The sequence below is a fragment of the Leucoraja erinacea genome, chromosome 31, assembly GCF_028641065.1.
Source record: "Leucoraja erinacea ecotype New England chromosome 31, Leri_hhj_1, whole genome shotgun sequence".
NCBI lineage: Eukaryota > Metazoa > Chordata > Chondrichthyes > Rajiformes > Rajidae > Leucoraja > Leucoraja erinaceus.
The window spans coordinates 12778605-12800412 of NC_073407.1; positions in this window are offsets into that span (position 1 = coordinate 12778605).

A 21808-nucleotide genomic window follows, 5' to 3' on the forward strand; every position below is an offset into this window, starting at 1 on the left:
TTGTTGAACATCACCACGGTTTTATCTAGAGAATGCAGAAGCTGGAATCTAGAGCAAAAACTAACTACAGAAAGAATTTAGCCAGTCAGGCATAACCTGTGGAGAGAAATTGACTGACAATAGTTAGGGTTCTTCTGAAGGATCCTGACCTAAAACATGGTTTGTCCATTTCCTTCTCTAGATGCTGAGTTACTACAGCAATTATTTATTTTCACCAGGGTTTTAAAGTTATTTCCCTTGTTTTTATATATCTTTGCGTCCTCATACTCATGTCCTTGCAACTGCCACCATCTGGGATAGATCTCTGTTCCGCCAGTTCTGATCTTGGTCACAGATTTTAATTAGTCAATTACTGCTGGAGTGGCTTCTGCCACTGAAATATTCTCCATGAACATCGCTTTCCTCTTGTTGGCTTTCCTCCTTAAGATAATTTTTAAAACCATGCTTTTAGTCATCTCTTAAATCTCCCTATGTAGTTCAAAAATATATTTTGTTTACTTTTGCTCTTGTAAATCCTCTTGGAATATCCTAAGATGTGAAAGGGGCCATGTTGGTAGCTGGTTGCTAAGGGAGAACAAAACCACAGACAAAGTCATTTTGCAAGTATAAAGTATAGGCAATGTATGTATACTTCACAGTCTAGAAATATCTCAACACTTGGTTTCTGTACTAGATTGAGGGTAACAGATGATTTTATGTTGTTTGTTACTGTATTCTGAAAATAAGTCCTTTGATCATTCCAACTTCATGAATAGTATGAATCAGATGAGAGCTGATAAAGCAGAAATATAGACTATTCCTTACTTTATCCTTTCAACCTCTTGCACTACATTTCAAAACAAGGCTTCTGCTGGTTCATTTCTGTCTTACACATATGGGTCTAGTGATTTATTGGTAAATGTCGCTGCAGTGTTGATTACTATAAAATCCACATCTTTTTCCTTTTTGCCTTTGCTAATTGAATTTGATTAAATTCGGGTCTTTAATAGTTGTCAAGTGGAAACCAAATCCCTGAAAATCCAGGCAATAATTCAAATGCACATCACCAAGTTGAAATCAAAGCCATCCAGTCCAGCCTGTTAATGATGACAGAATGTGAATTATTTAGATTCATATTACATGAACTGCTTCAAATTTATTGTTCTCTTATTGTATTAGAAGTACTATGTTTCAAAGCTCAGTGGCAATGTAAAATTGAGTTGTAATTGTAATCCTGATCTTTCTCATCACTGAATTTTCCTCCGTAAGGTTGTAAATGAAATTGAAACTGTGGTCCTGCGTGGGTAAAATTAGTATTCAGCCCAAACATGATTGTGTTATATAAATCAACCAGCAATGTCAGCAACCATTTAGGCAGGCACCCAAAGCAACCCGTTATAGGCAGGAACAAACTGCTTGTATCAATCATTGGAACAAATAATAATCTGATTGGTACAAATAATAATACAAATACCAATACATCATTTACGTATATTACCGCACTACTGCCAAAGTCAGTGCCATGTCTTGTAACATGACTATTGCAACATAGTTTTATATTGACATTTATAAGGCAAGGATGTATCATCACAGCTGATTAAAACCAAGTTGCTTGGTCTTTATGAATTTTGATATAACAATTTGATATAACAATATTTCGATATTTTTTAATTATAGTCCATTTTAAGCACCAGTATTTATTTTCTTTGCCAAAAAAGTATTATATTTTCATAGAAAAAAACTTTAATTATCCGAGCCAAGAAACAAAAATAGTAGTTGTGATGCGACTGTAAATATAAAATTATCGGGACCAAATGTTATCCAAGATACATAAATGCCACAGTACTGCTTGAAATATTGCCATGTGTTATCTGAAGTAGAGCTGTAGGTGGTGCTGAAATTACTTTTTGATGCACAGATATGACCATTATGTTGTAGTTAGACTTGCCAATATGGAATGAGATACCAGGAAGCAGAGTGGTAATTAAAGTAATTTGTTAATTCGGAGAAAACAGATATTTCAAATAACATGAAACGAGGGGTGCCATCAAAAACCAAGCAAGTTCTATGCTTGAAACGTCAGATAATAAACTTAAATCCCTAAATGGTAGATATGACGAATTATTTTTTATGAATCACTTTATACAGGACTATTTCAGAACTGGCAACAATATGAAGCCATTTTTTCTTGTCAGTTAAAAGTTATGAGAGAAAGATGATAGTGAATGGAAATACACACTCAGATATTGTAGGCAGACTAGAATTTTAACTGCAGTACAAAGACAACATTGTTTTGAATTACAGACTCTGCATTCAGCAATAGCAAACAAAAGAGATGTGAAAGCAAAAGGGGGGTATAGAAAATGTTACAGATGATCTCACTGGTGATATCTATGAACAGTTTCTACACAGGAACTTCCCACTGATATAAGACTACGATTAAATCAAAATTTAAATCTCATCGAATGTTGAAGCAAATGTTCTGCAGAGAGAACCGGAAGTCAATTAATGACTTTTCCCAAGAATATCACTTTAATTCACTTGTTTTTCCATTACGTCATAATACCTATGGGTTCATTCATTTTAATTTTTAATAGATTAATTAGGATAAGATTTCTTAACGATTTTTGAAGTCAGATGGACTGCTGGAAGAAACTACCATGCTGGTCATTTCCAGTGTGAATTTAATTAATAACTCATTTAGAGTTTACAGTCAGACCAAGGGGATTACATTAGCAGTAATGGAAAGTAAAGAAGCCAAACCCACATTGAATATATTACATGGCCAACCAACTGGAGGTAAATGTTCATATGTTTCAATAAGTGAGCAGCCTGCAGAATATTACTGAACCATAAAAATTTGGAATAGTCTGCTGAGTTACCTAATCTCTAAGAGGGAGCAGTAGAAAGACTAAAAGCGTCATGCTGCACAGGCAAGAACAAAAAATAGCCAGGGGTCCATCTCTACTGGAATGAGAGAGAGGGTTCAGAGTAACAAAACAAAAAAGACTGACACCATTTCTCAGTATCACAGTCTATAATTCCACTTGATGCAACACTGCTCACACGATAACTTATTGCAATGGTTGTGGTTCTGATCACATGAATATTTTGATTGTCCTTTTAATATTTGCTCATGGATAGGTTTTAGCACTGGGTTCAAGGATTTGTCAGCTGTTTCAGATACAATCACTGAAAAGCCTGCATCAATCGTATTTAGCGGAGATATCCCCTTTTTATTTTTACTATGAGCTATATGAATAAGATAACCTCAACAAAGCCTCGACATTGTTTTTTTGCTGAGACATCCAACTATATAGTTATACCGTAAAAAAGAGGGCTGCCCATATTTGCCATTGGTGCACTAGAGCTTAATATTACAAATTGTGGCTTCTGATCAGTTAATAGTCCAAAGGATCTGCTTATTAATCAAGTTCTTCACTCTCTAATTATGCTGCTTGTGATGGTGCGAGAATGATTGTGAGGGGCATCTTCTGCATTCATCCAACATGTGGCTTATTACTGCACTCACCCCGTTAATTGGCATTGGTGCATGGCAATTGAAATACTGTGCCGCCTAACTAGAATCAAAGTTTTTGTTTAATAATGTTGATGTTCTTCCATGTAAAATCCAGTCAGCTTTCCACTGTTCATTATTAATTCGTGAAAGCAATAATATTTGAAATTGGACGAGTCGTGACACGCTTTTATTATTAGACAGGACCACTGCATCTCTTTACCATGGAAAGTGAATAAGGTTCAGTCAGGAAAAGTGGGAACAATAAAGAGAAGTAGAGAAACATTGGAATATGAGACAAATAATTAAGCCTGAATGCAAAAATAGATTTTTGTTAAGCAAAAAATAAAATAAATCTCTGACATCAATTTCCATACCGAATTCAGTACAACCTCTGCTATAACATGCATTTCCACACACCAATTGGGTGAATACTTGCTTGATGAACTATGGATCACAGTAGGTCCTAATTGGTTATAATACTATTTTGATCGGGTACTAGAAAACAAGCTAAAAGTCACTTTGGAAATGACAAGCAGAAATAAATACTACCCTTGGAAAGAAAGTCTAGGAGGAAAAAAAAATGTCCATGTACCTCCCCAAAGTAATCAGGCACTATTGTCTTTTAGAGTTACTGTAAGTCTGTCAGTTTCACTGCAGATGACCAGTAAAATTGACAAGCAGTCGCTTTTATTGATACATGCAATATGAATCTATTGAACAATGTAATATAAAGCCTTTGCTATTTTTAGATTTTAGTAACAAAAATAAACTTATAGCTATTAAAGAGGCCGTTATTTTTGCAAATCCTGTTGGGAACAAAAAAATGATTTGTTCTTGCAAGTCTCTAACACTAGCCCCTAACACACTTTCATCAGTGGCGCATGTGTTTTTATCATGCAATTTTCAATAGGAACTATGCAGGAACTTCCACATCACAGGAGCCCTTTCCTGCTATCCCTGTTTTGGTTAGTAAATCTAAGATGAACAAGTACCAGCAATATTTCCTTACTCCGGGCTAATACAGGGAATAAATCAGCTGCTACCATTGGTGACTGCTGCTAGAAAATGTAAATGATAAAGAATCGATCAATCACGGCAGCATTATTCCTATGTAAAAAGCACATTGAGTAATGGATAGATGAAATGTGAGAATGTGACTGAACCATACTGAGCAGTGCCTAGAACAGAAGGGAGAAAATTGGGTGAGGGATGAAAAGAAATCCGATTAATTATTTCTGTAGCACAAAATATAGATTTATGCATTGTATTTCTCTTTCATTTACATCCAAATTTATATTGTTGCATCTGATTTCTCAATGGCCATGCACAACTCTTTAGTATGTGAGGTGGCAGGAAAAAAAGGCAATTGTTATACACAGCTCCTCTTCACCATTACCATGGAGACAACTGAAATGTTACTTTAATTTGAGATAGCAAAACTTAGCAGCCGAGAAGTTCAGGTGCAATTAAATCTAATAATGTCATTTTTAACAACTCTGAAACATCAAAATAAAGATTACCGCAAGTAATCTGCTAGTGACTCATCTGCAAAATATGCTGTTCAAATTTGGAAGAATTTTACAGTTAAAACACATTTTCGACAATTTGTGTTGACTCTTATAAGGATAATGAGATTCCAACTGAAGAAAGTGTTTTGTTTGTTCAGAAAGCTTATGAATCTTTGATTAAAAAATTCTGAACATAAGATGGAACAAGATATATTTGGTTATCTGTGCAAATAAAACACAGCTTCACATAAAGTCTGAGAACGTCATTCATTCCTTCTTTCCAGAGATGCTGCCTGCCCCGCTGAGTTACTCCAGCATTTTGTGTCTTATCTTCAGTTTAACCAGCATCTGCAGTTCCTTCTATCACATAAAACCTGATGAATTGAAAATTGGCTCAACTGTCAAAGCCCTGCATTGATAGCAGCTGCCACTTTGAATCAGTGCAGACAAAATGAATGATAATAGACGCTCTCTGAACTCTTTTCATTAAAGGCACTACTTCCAATAGGAGAAAAAGCTTTGGGGTGGACTAACAATCTAGTGTACAAAAGGCTCAAGGATACGGTTACAAGACATCTTTGCACTAGTGCTTGTATGCTTACAGAATCTTAATAAAGTGGGAATGTGTAAACTTCCAGAAATAATAATTTTTGGAAGCTGCCTTACTATGGCTGTAAAATTATTCCATGAGTCAAGCCACTTGGACTGAGCCAGGCCTGGAATTAACAGGAAAATTGGCAATAATAACCTGCTGTGCAAGAAGGGAGCAAAGCAGAGGAGTGGGAACCATAGACCAGTTAGTCTGATTTCAGTGGTTGGTAAGATTTTAGAGTCCATTATAAAGGATGAGGTCATGGAGTGCTTAGAAGTTCATGATAAAATAGGCCGAAGTCATCAGAGTTTTGTGAAAGGGCGAACTTGCCTGACGAATCTGCTAGAATTCTTTGAAGAAGTAAATAGTAGGACAGACAAAGGAGAATCAAGGGAGGTTGTTTTCCTAGATTTTCAAAAAGCCTTTGATAAGGTGCCACATGTGAGGCTGCTTAGGAAGATGAAAGCCCACGGTATCAAAGGGCAAATACTAGTATGGATTCGAGTGGTGGCGCCATAGAGTGTGGCAGCCTTGCCTGCAGCTGTTTGTTTTTCACCCTTTTTTTATTTTTAGTTTGTCAAAAAGTTTTGTTCTGGAGGCCTTTTAGTGGGTGGGGGGGGGGGGGGGGGGGGGGGGGGGGGGGGGGGGGGGGGGGGGGGGAAGGGGGAAACCGTTTTCTCCAGTCCCTACCTGGGGCGAGGATGCGTCCTTCCTCCGAGCCGCATCTTTGCTCCCCTCCTTGCGGCCAACCACCTGGATTGGCGCGACCTTTCCTGTCGGAGGCCGGATAGAGCTTCGAGCTGCAGCTTAACACTGAGGTACCATCGCGGAGCGGGGCGATGCCTTACCCGGGTCGCCGTGTTGGAGCTCCGGAGTGCTGGGCCTGCCGACTTAGCCTGCAGACATCGTGGAGCTGTGGTCTGCAGAGTTCCAGCCACAGGCTGACTTTATCAACGCGGAGCCTCGGATCTCTCGCTGAAGACGCCAGTGTTGGAGCTCCGCCCAGCGCAGCCTGTGGACTTCGGGAGCCGCGGTCTCCGGGAGGAAGCGGCCGTTTCGGAACTCCAAGCCGCTGAGAGTGGTCTTCTGTTCCGACACTGGAGTTCCATCATCTGGCGAGAGGGCCTGAAACATCTGGCTGCCGTAGTGGCGACTGCAGAGGCCTCAAATAGGCCCCAACCATGGGTGAACATAGAGGAAGAGGATTGATCTTTGCTGCTTTCCCTCACAGTGAGAAACATTTATCCCGTTGTGGGGAGATGTTTTTTTATGTTTAATGTTAAATTCTATAATGTTGTGTTTATTTTATTTGTGTGCTGCAATGGCAACTCAAATTTCACTGCATCAATTGCTGTATGGGACAATAAATGGCCTTTGTCCTTTGGATAGCAGGTAGGCTGGACGGCAGAAGGCAAAGCAGCAATAAAGGGGTATTTTTCTTGTTTGCTGCCAGTGACTAATGGAGTTCCACAGGGGTCGGTGCTGGGGAAGCTATTCTTCACGTTATATATTAATGATTTGGATGAGGGGATTGAAGGCTTTTTGGCTAAGTTTGCGGATGTTACGAAAATAGGTGGAAGGGCAGGTAGTGCATTTAGAGTTTTGTGTTCAGTTATGGGCACTATGTTATAGGAAAGATGTCAAGCTGGAATGGATACAGAGAATATTTATGAGGATGTTGCCAGGTCTAGAGGGTCTGAGCTATAGGGAAAAGTTTAGGCTGGGACTCTATTCCCTGATGCGCAGGAGGACGAGGGGTGATCTTATAGAGGTATATAAAATATTGAGAGGAATAGATCGGGTAGATGCACATTGTCCCTGCCCAGAGTAGATGAATCGAGGACCAGAGGACATAGGTTTAAGGTGAAGAGGAAAAGATTTAATAAGAATCTAAGGGATAACTTTTTCACACAAAAGGTGGTGGGTGTATGGAACAAGCTACCCAGAAGAGGTAGTTGAGGCTGGGAATATATCGTTTAAGAAACAAGTACATGGATAGGACAGTTTTGGAGGGATATGGACCAAACACAGGCAGATGGCACTAGTGTAGCTGGAACATGTTGGCCAATGTGGGCAAGTTGGGTCGAAGGGCCTGTTTCCACACTGTATGACTATGACTCTCTTATTTCTGACCAACCTCTCCCCATCCCACGTCTGTCTCTGAAGGTTTAAACGTCACATTCCTTTCGTATGTAATAAAATGAAAATAGTTTGGTTGACTGGTGCAGCATAGAAGCATTGTATGGGCCAGACCTGTGTCATGACAGTAAGACCTAGAGAAGCTTGCATACTTGATGAGCATGGTATTTCCTGCAATTAAAAGAGACACCCACCCACATTCCTGATTTCCCCCTGCATACGAACTGCCTTCTGTTTTTGGTGTGCACCTCAGCTACACAATGGAATATTCTCAGCACCTTCAGGGAATTTGACGTAGCAAAGGGAACTAAGGATCTGTGAGACCTGTAATGAAGGATCAAAGTAAAGATAGTTGGAATAACTCAGCGGGTCTGGCAGCATCTGTGGAGGGAAATGAACAGTCGATGTTTCGGTTCAGACCCTTCCTCAGGACTGAAAGAGTGAAGGGGAGAGAGCCAGTATAAAGAGGTGCGGAGTGGGGCAAGAGCTGATACATGATAGGTGGATTCACCCTCCTTGCCTATCTCCCATTCTTTCGGTCCAGATGAAGGATCTTGACTTAGTTTCCCACCACCGATGCTGCCTGACCTGCTGAGCACCTTCAGCAGTCTCTTATTTTCTCCAACTGCACATCCTTGGTCTTTTTTGTGTCTCCTGTTATGAATGAGAATGTCCTTGATTTTATGCTATTGGATACTGAACCCAAAGCCAGTTCAAAAGCTCATCGTTCTGTGAGCGGCAGTGATCTGAGCAGAAGACAGTGACATGCACAGCAAGACTCTCAGTTGGAGTCAGTCTATTTCAGTGTTGGAGCGGCAGCAGGAGATTTCAAAAGGCAGCCATTGTTTTGGTTGAGTGATCAAAACAGAGCAGCAAATAAAAAGAAGACAAGGTGAGGTGGAGCAGCCGATTTAGAGCAGCTGTGTTGGGAGATAGGCTGCGTTGAGGGGAAGTGCTGTGTGGACAGTAAATGTGAAGCTTTGGCTCAAGAAGCTTAAGTGTCATGTGAGGGTTTGACTCAAGAGGCTTCGATGAGTAGGCTGTGCAAAAGCTGCGCAGAGGGGAACGAGGTAAGGATACCATTGGCGGTTTCTTGCATGTGTTGTGTTTTTTAAATTTTGGTTTTAGTGCAGTAGTGATGGCAGGTAGAATGGTACAATGTTCCTCCTGCAGGATGTGGGACTGAATAGAGAATTGGCTTCATGGAAATTGGCTTAATGGACGGAAGCAAAGGGTGGAAGTTTGTTTTTCAGATTGGAAGCTTGTGACTAATGGTGTACCTCAGTGATCAATACTGGGCTCTATGCTGTGTGTGGTTTATATCAATGATTTGGATAAAAATGTAAACGGCATAATTAATAAGTTTGCAGATTACAGTAAAGTGGGCGGTATAGATGGCGAAGATGGTTGTCAAAAATGTTCTGCAATAATGCAAATGGTGGAGAGAAAATAATTTAAAGCTGTAACCCAGGTGGAATACTTCTGGAATTATATGCATGCAATTATTTTAAAGGCTTTCTCTAGATTTCTTATCAATAGACAATAGACAATAGGTGCAGGAGCAGGCCATTTGGCCCTTTGAGCCAGCACCGCCATTCAATTTGATCATGGCTGATCATCCCCAATCAGTACCCCGTTCCTGCCTTCTCCCCATATCCCTTATTTTTAAGAGCCCCATCTAGCTCTCTCTTGAAAGCCTCCAGAGACCCTGAGGCAGAGAATTCCACAGACTCACCACTCTCAGTGAGAAAAAGTGTTTCCTCGTCTCCGTTCTAAATGGCTTACTCCTTATTCTTAAACTGTGGCCCCTGGTTCTGGACTCCCCCAACATTCGGAACATGATTCCTACCTCTAGTGTGTCCAAGCCCTTAACTATCTTATATGTTTCAATGAGAGAATCCTCTCATCCTTCTAAACTCCAGAGAGTACAAGCCCAGCTGCTCCATTCTCTGAGCATATGACAGTCCTGCCATCCCGGGAATTAACCTTGTAAACCTACGCTGCACTCCCTCAATAGCAAGAATCCTTCCTGTAGTGCACGTGTTACCTAGTGTAGAGAATGACAACTTTTCAGCAGCTCTTAGTTGTTGCAGCTTCTGAAATGCACGTGGGATGGAGCGCATTTGGGATGGGGAAATATATTTTCTTCCATTCACTGGCAAGCAGATTGGATTACTCACTTTGTAAACAAGTTTGCATTTTAATTACAATTATTGAATGGAAGCCAGTGTTCTCTTTAAAATGCACTGATTGGTTACAGGATACATTACACAGGAATGCGAGAAGCTGCCAACTTAGTTTTACAGTTTATCTTCGTAAATATAATTATCGTACCCGTTCCTAACTAAATTACATCGCATCCATTGCTTCTATGTCCACTGATTGATCCTGAATATATACATTGATAATGAACTGAACCAAGCTGACTGCCCGTATCCCTTCGTTATCACCTCTTCCACAGCCCATTGTGGGCTCCACCTTTCCTTGGCCATTATTATCCCATGCCTCTCAGTCTGAAGGAGGGTCTCGACCCAAAACATCACCTAACCCTTTTCTCCAGAGATGCTGCCTGTCCCATGGAATTACTCCAGCATTTTGAGACTTTGATGGAAATCAGCATTTGCATTTCCTTCCTACAAGTAGAGATATTGTCTAATGTACTAATTTGTTTCTATGATTGTTGCCAGGCTGTTCCCAGAACTTTTGTTTCAGAGAGCAAAAAATATTAATTTCCAGAAGCAAACTAGAATTGTTCAAGTGAATTATTTACATGTTTTATTGAAGGTTGGCATCCAGCAAAATTTGTGAAATGTATTACATTGGATTTTATTTAGATTAGAGAAAAAGTACGGACATTGAGTACAATTCATGATTATGAGATATATTCTTTTAATTTTGTCTATAAATTCAAGTCTGTGTTTGGCATGAAACATTGTAATGGAGAAAAGAACTGTATATTCTGCATCGAGGACTGATTAAGTAATTGCTGACAGAAACATTGCATCAAGAAAACTCGTAGAACTGTGAGATTTTTATATTTATGAATAAAACCACAGAAATGACAACATTTTATTTTACCATTTAGCATAAGAGTTGGCAGTTTACTTGAAACTCTGCATTCTTCAAATTTATGGACTTATTATTGTAGTTCTTTCAGCTGTTTAGTCTCCATAGTATTTACTTTGTCAATCAGTGAAGGTAGAAAACTTGACAAAAAAGCAAACAATTCCTTGTTATAGTTTGTAAATAATGTTTTTTTTTAATATCACGCCAATGAAGTTCCTTTAGGAAAGCAATCAATTAGTAAGGATTATTATAGTTTAATCCTTGGGAATAAGTTAAGGACCTGCCATGAATATCAGTTTGTTATATATTGCTGTTGTAGTTAACAGAATAGTTAAATAATGTTGTTCTACAAGTATTGTTGTTTGCTTTAAAGAGATTCACCACCTTTATGAATCTTAATATTGTAGATTAACAACAATGACTGCACTCCAAAATTGACTCACTGCCTTTTTGCTTCAGGATATCACGAGGTCATACAGGACTGCAAGTCTTTTTTTAATGAGCAAGAAGAATTTAATTGAGAATAGGTGAAGTCCAGTGCGTAATACTGTTCTGATTGCCAACGATGCTAAGAGACAAAATGCATTATAGTAGATAAATGTCACAGCAAAAGCTACATAAAATTTAACCTTCCTGCACTGTACATATCTTCATTGAGGGCCAACAAAATGAATGTTGCACATCTTTCTTATTCTAAATATATTTTTCTGCATCTTATATAATGTCATAATTGTAAACATACTGCAGAAAATTAAGAAATTTGTTTTTTGCAATTTTTTTGCAACGCACAATCTGGTTAGTTAATCTATTGTATTAACAGTTGCATCAAATAGAGGTTCAAGTTATTTTTCTGAAACTTGAAGCAGAACAGTGCTATATCCTGTTATGAGCATACGGACATGAATTAAGAGCAGGAGTGGACCTTGCAATGCTCTACCATTCAACAACTTAATGGCTGGTCTGATTATAACCCTAGTTTTGCATTCTCATCATCCCAGGTGAATTTTCAACCTCTTGCTTATCAACAATCTTTATAATTCAGTCCAATAAATTATTGGCTGTCCTTTGAGAAAGACATTTCACCTTATCTATGTATTAAATGGATGACCCTTTATTTTTGAACAATGACCCCAGCTGACCCTGCATGTTCTACAATCACCAACAAAGGAAAGCACACACTCATCAGCCTCAGGATCAGTAAATATCATACATAAGCTGCAGTATGTACACTTGACACGTTGCTGTTTTCCCCCTTAAAATGGCGTAGATATGTGGCATTTATCCTTTACAATCTGGTGTTTACATAATGCACAAATAAAATCCCTAAAAGATTAATAAAAAAAACTAGCCCAAATCTAATCGTGAAATTAGATCATACTCACATTTTCTGGACATTGGGTAATGAGTAACTTTTCAAAAATGTTAAACTAAGTTCTATTCAGCTTTATCTGCTGGTGATTATAGAAACTATGTAGATTCTATACAAATGATAAAAGTGAAATAATTTGCTGTTTTAACTGATGATCAGAATGTAACAATTAAATGTAGTTTAGTTTAGAGATGCAGCGCAGAAACTGGTTTACACAAATGATTTAGGTGCAACCTCTAAAGCATCAAAATACTTTTCCTTTCAGATGTGGAGTTTCTTGTCATTATTGATGTCCATTTCAGAATTAATTCCACTGTTGTACTGTTGGGTGGCATTGCGTGCCAAGGCACAACTTTTCCCTTTATGGATACTGACTGCCATGGCCAATTGCTACAAGAAGAAACTAACATTGCCTTATTACTTCATGAAGGTTTTTTTTTGTTTTAATAACTACACAGCTTCAAAAGTCACTTAAGAGAGTGTCAGAAATCAAACACAGAGTGGGACTGAAGTGGCAAGTGAATCTAAATTCCTCACCTGCAGGATGTTAATAAAGATCTTTGCTCTAACAGTTTATAGTTTCCAGGTCATTATTTGTTTCTCAGCTCAGTCAAATTTTATTTAAAACTTAAATTTCACAGCTTGAGATGCAAAACATATTGAGCCAAAAATCTCTGATTTCATTATTGTACAACACCCCACCCTTTATCCTGCCCACAGCCCCTAACCATCTCTGTCCCTGACTCCTCAGTTGCAGACTCTTCCAAAACTAATTGCTAATCCCCCAGTCCAGCACCCACACTGCTAAACTCTCATTTCACAATTCCTCTGAATTCCCCAATGCTGACACACAAATCTGGAATTGCCTCCTTTAAAACTACGTATCACCAAGCACCTGAACACCCAGGGAAGGTGCCCATCACTCGTCAGCTACACCCATCCCCTTTCCTCAGGCTCTGATCCTACCCATTGGTTGAACAGCACCAAGCCCTGACCACAGCTTGAAAGCCCATTGGTTTACCAGTCCCCAAAGATACTACCTGGTTCCTCTTTCTCCGCAGTACCATCCAGGTCCTAGTTGGAACTCTGTTTGGTTTCTGTTCACCCTTCCAATCCTGAATCCAGCTTTATCCCCAGATGGTCCATTTTCTTTTGTGTGAAAGAAACTGGCAGTACAGTTGTTAAAGGGTGATTAGGGCTTGTGTATCATTAAATCGTCACTTGAACCCCAGCCAACACAGTGTCGTGCTTCAAGGCTTTTTTTTTACAGAAAGTGTAGTTCAGAAATACCAGCACTGCTTTACAGTTTACTGATTTCTGCAGATTATATTGATCAAAAAACATTTCAAACACCACTCTCTTCAAGAAACAAGTAATTGGTTTCAGCAACCATAGATTTATGTTTAGTTTAGAGATACCGCGTGAAAACTGTCCCTTTGGCCTATTGAGTCCATTCTGAAGATTGATCACCTGTACACTAGTTCTATGTTATCCCACTTTTGTATCCTACACACTGGGGGGCAATTTACAGAAATGCCAATTAACCTAAAACCTGCACGGCTTTGGGATGGAGGAAGAAACCGGAGCACCGGAGAAAACCCACGTGGTCACAGGGAGCAAAGTGCAAACTCCACACAGACAGCACCCATAATCAGGATCAAACCTAGGTTTCTGGCACTGCACCATTGTGCCACTTACGTGCTTAACTGTAAAGATGTGTACTCAAGAATTTGTTCTCTGATTATCTCAGTTATAATGGTGACTGGTAATGGCTTTGTTGATATTTGTCACCCCAAATTCAGTGTATAATTTCAGTGTCAACAAACTTAACCAAATAGAATGAGATTAAGTGATTATAGTATACCTTTTCCAGGTGACATTATGAATGATTGGATGATAACGATTAAGCTACAATGTAATCAGTTATCATAAATGACATTGTGGATAAATGTTCAATTATCGCATAGGTTTGCAACATGTATTTTAAATGACGCATAAATATTATTCTTCAAGGCAGAAGTTTATTTTTTGCCTTTAATATCAAGATCTCTTTATGTATGTACATATGGATTCAGAACAGGATACATCCTTGTTTCTGAAACAAACAGAACACGCTGGAGACACTTAGCACGTAAGGTATTAGCTGTGGAAAGAGAAACAGAGCTAGTCAAGAGTTGTTAATTGTCATGTCCAACAACAGAACAATGAAACTACGTAGTTGTGTATGACTGTAAACACAATATACATGGATAATATGTAATAAACTAAAATTCAATAAATTAATAACCCCAATACTACTTAATGCCTCAGGTCAAAGATGCTGCTTGACGCTGCGAATTTCCAGCAATTTTCTGTTTTTGTTTCAAATTTCCAAAATCTGCAGCATTTAAAAAAAAAATCTCATCCCTGTTGATTCCTCTCCCACTGGGTGTATAAAGCTTAACTTAAACCTAATACTTTTCACGAATGTAACACTGAAAGGCGACAAATTAAATGGAATGGTGCCCATTGGAAGCTGAGAATGAACTGTCCAACGGAAGTCCGAACCTGACAGATGGGACGATTTCAGCCTGAACCTTTGGCCCTGTATTACTTTGTCCAAGGGACATTTCAAATTAATTGCCCCTTCACATGGACTGTCTTGGAACCTGTTGTAAGCAGACAAATTGTGTAAGTTAGGGTCTTATTGTGCATAGGACCCCACTTACATTGGGGTTAGTTTGTCATGAATAAATCTTGCCCGCTGGACATGTGCAAGGTAGATACATGAAAGTGCATAGAGTTGTACAATACGTAAAAAATGTCCAAACCATTGCTGGAATCTTGAGCAAAAAAAGTGCTGGAGGAACACAGCAGCTCCCGCAAAATCTTTGATGGGAATGGACAGATAACATTGCAAGCCAGATTGTTGGTCTGACGAAGGTTCTGGACCTGAAATGTTGTCTGTCCATTCCCTCTGCAGATGCTGCCTGACACTTTGAGTTCCACCAGCACTTTATTTTTTGGACATGTGCAAAGGATGGCTTCAACAAGGGAATTTCAAATGACCACTAATGGCCGCTCCAAAAAACTTTACTTGGATGATGTTTGAAAACCAATGCATTAATTAGTCCCCTCAAAAGTCACTCCACTCATTGTTGATCTATCTCCACATCTTTGCTTCCTCACAATGAACTACCTCCTCCATCTACATTCCTCATCCTTCAACCCTTATCGATTTTGATTAGGCTGCACTGGTGATTAAGCTGTTGAAATTTCCAAGTGCAATCTCCTTGGATTACCTGGTTGTTTGGCCATGCTTCAAATGAAAACTCATGGGTCACCTTAATGAACTCTACCTTCTTATCAATATCATCGGGCACACACTTTTACCTTTACAATGTTCAAAGTACAAATCTTTTTCTTGTTAATTTGTACTGGGAAAAAAAAGGCAATCGGTGTTGTTTGAACTGTGTGAAGTTTGAGTGAGGAGTGATGGAGTCTAAGGTAAAGCTGTCAGCTAAAACAAGATCTCGCAACTTGAATGAGAAACAGAATGAAAAGGGAGCAAAAAGGGAAAGAGAAGAGGAAACACATTCAGATGGAATTAATAGGCGAACAAGAACCAAGCAAAGAGAAAATGAAGAACTGGGAATGAAAAAGGCAAGAAGCATCTGAAACATAAAACCAAGAGAGATGAGGGAAGAGGGGAAATTACAAAAATATACAGCAAAAGAAGTGAAGAAAGTTTCTAAATGATTCTATAAAAAAGAAAGTTATATCACTATTAAAAAAAAAAATGTGCATTTGATCTTACATTTACATTTTTTTTAAAATGTATGTGCATTTAGCTATATAGATTGTATCAAGATTTGTAGAAACAAATTGGGACAATGTAATTTGCCAACATGCAATAGCAGCTTTGACGGCTGGTAACCCTGAGATCAAGGTCTGGCTGACAAAACCGTACTGCCAAGGTTGATGCCTATCTGCCTCCGCGAATTGCCCAGGACCCTGCCAATGTGCCATACCAGTGAAAGACTGCATTGCATTGTGCTCAGAGAAACGGTGCAGACGTCTGGTGATCTCTGAAGACCCAACCCATTGACTGCTTTTCAATTTGTCTCCCTAGAAATGAACCTCTGTGTTTTTGTTTTACTTTTTCGGTTCTCTTCTCAATCTGTGTTATTACCATGATTTTTATAGTTTTATCATACCTCCAGCATCTGGAGTTTTTTTATTTTCATTTACAGGTCATTAAAGCTACAGTTCACCATCACTCTTTGTTTTGAGCCACTATGTCAATTTGTGACCTAACCTGTCGCTTAAATTCAAAACCAATAGATTTTTATTTTTCTAGCTAGTTCCCATTTTGTTTCTACAAATCTTGATAAAATCCTTGTAGATAACATCAAATGCACATATGTTGTTTTTTTACAGAGACATAACTTCAAAATTACCTAGGACATGCAAACATTGTCAAGGTACATTGTCAAGGCAAACAGTGAAGCCAACAGTTGTGAACCTGGGTTTTAGGATGGACGGTGACTTTAAATTAGATCGCCAAATATGCGCGGTGGTTAAGTCCAGCTTCTTTCACCTAAGGAAGCTGGCGAAGGTGAAGCCCATTCTCGAGCGGCAGCATTTTGAGACAGTAATCCATGCCTTTATTATATCTAGGCTGGATTACTGTAACGCGCTCTATTTTGGTGTTGCTCGTTCTTCACTGGCTCGTCTCCAGTTGGTTCAGAATGCTGCTGCTCGCCTTTTAACAGGGACTCGAAAGAGGGAGCACATATCGCCAATTCTGGCCTCCCTACACTGGCTCCCGGTGCACTTTTGAGTTCATTTTAAGATACTGTTATTTGTTTTTAAATCTCTGAATGGGCTCGCCCCGCCTTACCTCTCTGAGCTGCTCCACCCATACGCTCCTGCCCGGTCCCTCAGGTCAGTTGGTCAGCTGCTCCTGGAGGTACCGAGGTCTAGTCGGGGGCTCAGAGGGGATAGAGCCTTCTCTGTTGCTGCTCCGGCACTCTGGAACACCCTGCCGTTGCACATCAGACAGGCCCCCTCACTGTCCATCTTCAAATCCAGTGTTAAAACACATTTGTACTCCCTGGCTTTTGACCATGCCTGAGGCTTTGCTTCTGTTTGTGGTGTTTTTGATGTTTCTTTATTTTACATGTCTTTTCCTACTATTTCTTTTGATTGTTATTTTTGGTGTGTATTAACTTTTTTGTCAATGATTAGTGATGTACAGCACTTTGTTGCAGCTATGTTTGTTTTTAAAGTGCTCTATAAATAAAATTATTATTATTATTATAAACAAAAAATAAAGATAACCTTAAAAAGCTTAATATGAAATGAAAGTTTAAGGACTAAAAACACATACATTTAAAAATAATTAAAGGCACTTCAATTAATTAAATCAGACAAGATGAAAAGCTTTACTTACCTTTCCCTTGGCAGCTGATTTCTCCCGTTTATTTCAGTGGGTCTGCTGCGCTTGTGACAGGTTAACACTGGCATACGTTCAGGATAGGTTTCCCAAACAGAGCAGCAAAACCTGCTGGAATGCAGATCTGGATTTCATGAGGACTTCATTGACACAGCACGTGTGTCCCGCAGTCAGCACTTTGCAGAGTAGGTTTTGCTTAGAGGACATCGACTCATCCTCTGGCCAGGACGACACCTGCAACGCCAACTCTGTGCCACTGCAAAGACCACAGGGCTTTATGGCCAAGTTAAAACTCAATAGTTTTTTAATATTTCAGATTGGAAGGGTACAAGATGGCATCTGAAGCACGACATCTCTTGTGTACTGACTTGGTGTGGTCTACTATCTTACACTCTTGGTCTTAGTATGAGTGTGTCTAACGTACAGTAGGATTGTCACTGAATTTCACTGTACTTACACATGACAATAAAGTGCCATTGAACCATTGATAGGTGATTATGTCACAGCCTTTACTTGGAAAATTCCAGTTACAGGCAAATCCGCCAGCTGGTGCATTGAGATCTCAGTGGAAATAAATGTTATGGTTAGCCATGGTTAACCTACATTAGGAGCAATGGATATAATTCTTGCCTTAGTAGCAAGGTGGCTTAAGAAACAAAAGGGAATGTTCAAAAAAATACCTACAAACCTGAAGAGAGAATGTAGCTATCATAAAAATAATAACATGATAGGACATTTTTCTCTCGACGATGATCCATACATTTAAGAGGGGACTGATGGGATGGATGCAATGAAGTTGCTTCAAATTATGAAGGTGTTCAAAACTAAGATTTAAAAAAAATATATATATATATAATCCAGTGAGAAGATGAAGCTGGTAAAAATTAATCAGTCAAGGGTTAAAATAGAAATAAGAAGAAATATTGTAGTAAGTGTGATCTGAGTCAGGCACAATGTGTGATAGGAGATACAAGGCACGTAGATAGCCTGGTTTTCAAGAAGTCATGTAAGGTGCACACAGAATCAATGAAGTTATCTGATATGTAACATAAACTAGACTTGAACCTCATGGATCTTTGTCGACAATATCTTCATTTCCCAGTGATTGACCTTCAGAAGGTTAGCTACTCCTGACGCGGTTCGGAGCAATGAGATTCTAATCTATTTTCTGAACATATTTGCTTAGCTAATAAAGTTTGACTCTGAGCTGTGGCTGCCTAGGTTACAGCTCCAATTGTACAGCTTATGAAAGGGTTCACAACACATGGAGCAAGGGCAAGTTGTGAAATGTATCACAGTGTTTTCAATCACAGCAATGTAAGAATTGTTTGTCTCTCAAAGGTCAGCATCTGTGTGAAACTTAACACTTTGGTTATCTGGCAGTTCCCACACATTCAGGGGGCTTGTTGTCGAATTCAAAGTAAAATCTACAAATCTGAACTAAAACCAGAGAATTCAGCAAACATTCGGCACATCATCTTGCATCTGCATGAGAAGAGAAATATCATCAGTTCCAGGTCGAAGACCCTTCATCAGAATTGGGAAGGAGACAAAAGAAGCTTGTTAAACAGTAGGGAGAGTGGGGCTGACCATGTCTCTGAAAGGGTAATACCACAGTGACCATGGGGATAAGTTGTTAACAAGGTTAACTGGTCAATGAATGAATGGGAGCTGTTGAAGAGTGAGAACATAAACAGAATGTAGGAGCTGTGAAAGGGAGATCAGGAAGGCATGCCTGGCAGAGGGTTGTTGAACCCACAGCAACAGGAGAGTTGATGGATTAAGTGTACACGGTAGACACGTCTCCTTTGGCAGCAGGTGAGATGACAGTGATTCCTCTTGATTTCAAGGCAGTATTCGACTGTTTTGGCATCAAGTAGCTCTGGTAAAGGCGAAGTAATTGGAATCACAAGTAACTTGTAGTGTTGTGGTGGGAGTAGTCATTTACATAAAAGAATATAGTTGGGTTACCAGTGTTCAACTATCCTAGCCCCAGGACAACACTGCAGGAATTCCTCAGGACAGTCCTTGGCCCAAACATTTATCTCATTTATCAAAGACTGTCCTTTCATCATAAGGTCAGGTGGGATATTCACTGATGATTGTAGCACGTTCATTTCCCATTCATCACTCTGCAAGTAAAGAACTCTGTGCCTGCATTCAGCAAGATGTGGACAATATCCAGTCATGAACTGAGAAGTGGAAAATAACATTATTGTATGTGGATATTGGATGAATAACTATTGTCATGTGGGCCTCTATTGACCAGAAACTCAACTATAATATAAGATATATAAATGCCATGGGTATGAGTATTTCTGCTCAGTACCAAACAACACTCCACACTCTGTCTACCATCAACAAGGCACAAGTCAAACTTGTGATGGAATATACTCCACTCGCCTCGATGAGTGCAGTACCAACAACTCTCAAGAAATACAACACCATCCAGGTCTTGATTGGCAATCCTTTCCATCCAGTGTCAAAAGAGCCTCCCAAGCCTAGGTCTTGTACCACTAAGAAGGACAAGGTTAACAGGCACATGGAACATAAGCAGTTTCTCCTCCATATCACACAAGACCATGACTTGGAAATATATTGCAGATGGCAGGGTCTAAATCCAGGACATATGCCTAACAGTACTTTTAGACAACCTCCACCAGTAGGATTGCAATAGTTTAAGAGGAAAGCCTTCCAACACTTTCTCAAAAGAAGTTTGTGATGAACAATAACTATAGGCTTTGCCAACAATACCAAATCAGGAAAATTGAATTTTAGAAAAGCTATTGTCTATTCTCCATATTCTTTGCTTCAATTTGATATTTCAAATTACATTTGCTGAGATCTCTTGATGACCATCTTTGATTCATACTTGTACCTGACATGGAACGTAGACACTTTCAGTTTCGCAATTTACATATAGGTTTGAGTAAGCTATGAACTCTTTCACATCCTCTTCCTGAAGATGTTGCCATATAATCTCTCATTTGATTATTCAATTTTTATATTTTGTGTTTTTTCCTACACTACTTCAGATTGCAGTACAATCTTTGTACCATTCTGCCACTGAACATCTGTCATATTTATTGTAACTTCCATCACCATGTATACACTTTACAAGCTTCATGCGGCATGAATTTCATTGCGTCCTGGTGTCAAGGACAATAAACTAATACGAATCAGCTTCTTACTAGTCTCAAGTTGAAAAAAGAGATGAAGACGCTCATCAAGAAAAAAATCAAGAACGCTTCTGACAATTATCCTTCACTGTTAAAATTAATGAATTTATGATTCTGCTGATAGTATACATAAAATATAAAGTTTGTTAGAATATGATACTATTTGCAGATTGTTTCAAACTGGAAGTAAATGAGAATTGTTGCCCGAGATTACTTTCAGAACAATTTTACCAGTTATGCTGTTCATTTTATATCAAAACAAAAATAACACTTCTTAACAGTGCAACTAGGAAGTTTCACCTAGCCCCCCCCTCCCCACACCCTTCTTTGTCTGATTTTTAGATAAGCTCAACAAAATTAAACTAACAATTCTCAGACTCTGAAGGTAACTAATTTTCATTAACAGTCACGTAATCTATCAGTGTATTTGCAAATCCTTTAATTCATTCACTGCATGACATGACAGATCAATAGTCCCTCAATTAGAATATTTATGTCGTAAACAAACTTTCAGAAAAATGTTGATCCCTTAGAATATGAACATATGCACTTGACTGAAGTCTGATACCAGAGAAACATGCTGGTATCAAAAACCATACGATGTAGAAGCAGAATTAGACCTATTCTAACTGATGAAAACAAGCATGTCAAACACCTACTTCACCACCTGTCAGTGTTGCCACTTTCATGGTTATATATCTCTGTTCTACAATATTGTTCAGATCCCTAACATTAACTGTAAATCCTCCCCTGGTTTGTTCTAGCCAAATATAAACTTCATAGCTGAGTTAAACTCAGTCTGCCATTCCTCATATCATTGACCCAATTGATCAAGATCCCATTGTAATCTTAGATGACCTTCATTGTCCACTATACCAACAATTTCCACAAACGTACTAATCATGACACTGGCATTCATATCTAAATCGTTAATATAAATACCTGACATCAGTGGTCCAAGCAACAATACTTGAGGCAAATCTGCAAAACAACACCCTACCACCACCCCTCTGTCTCCC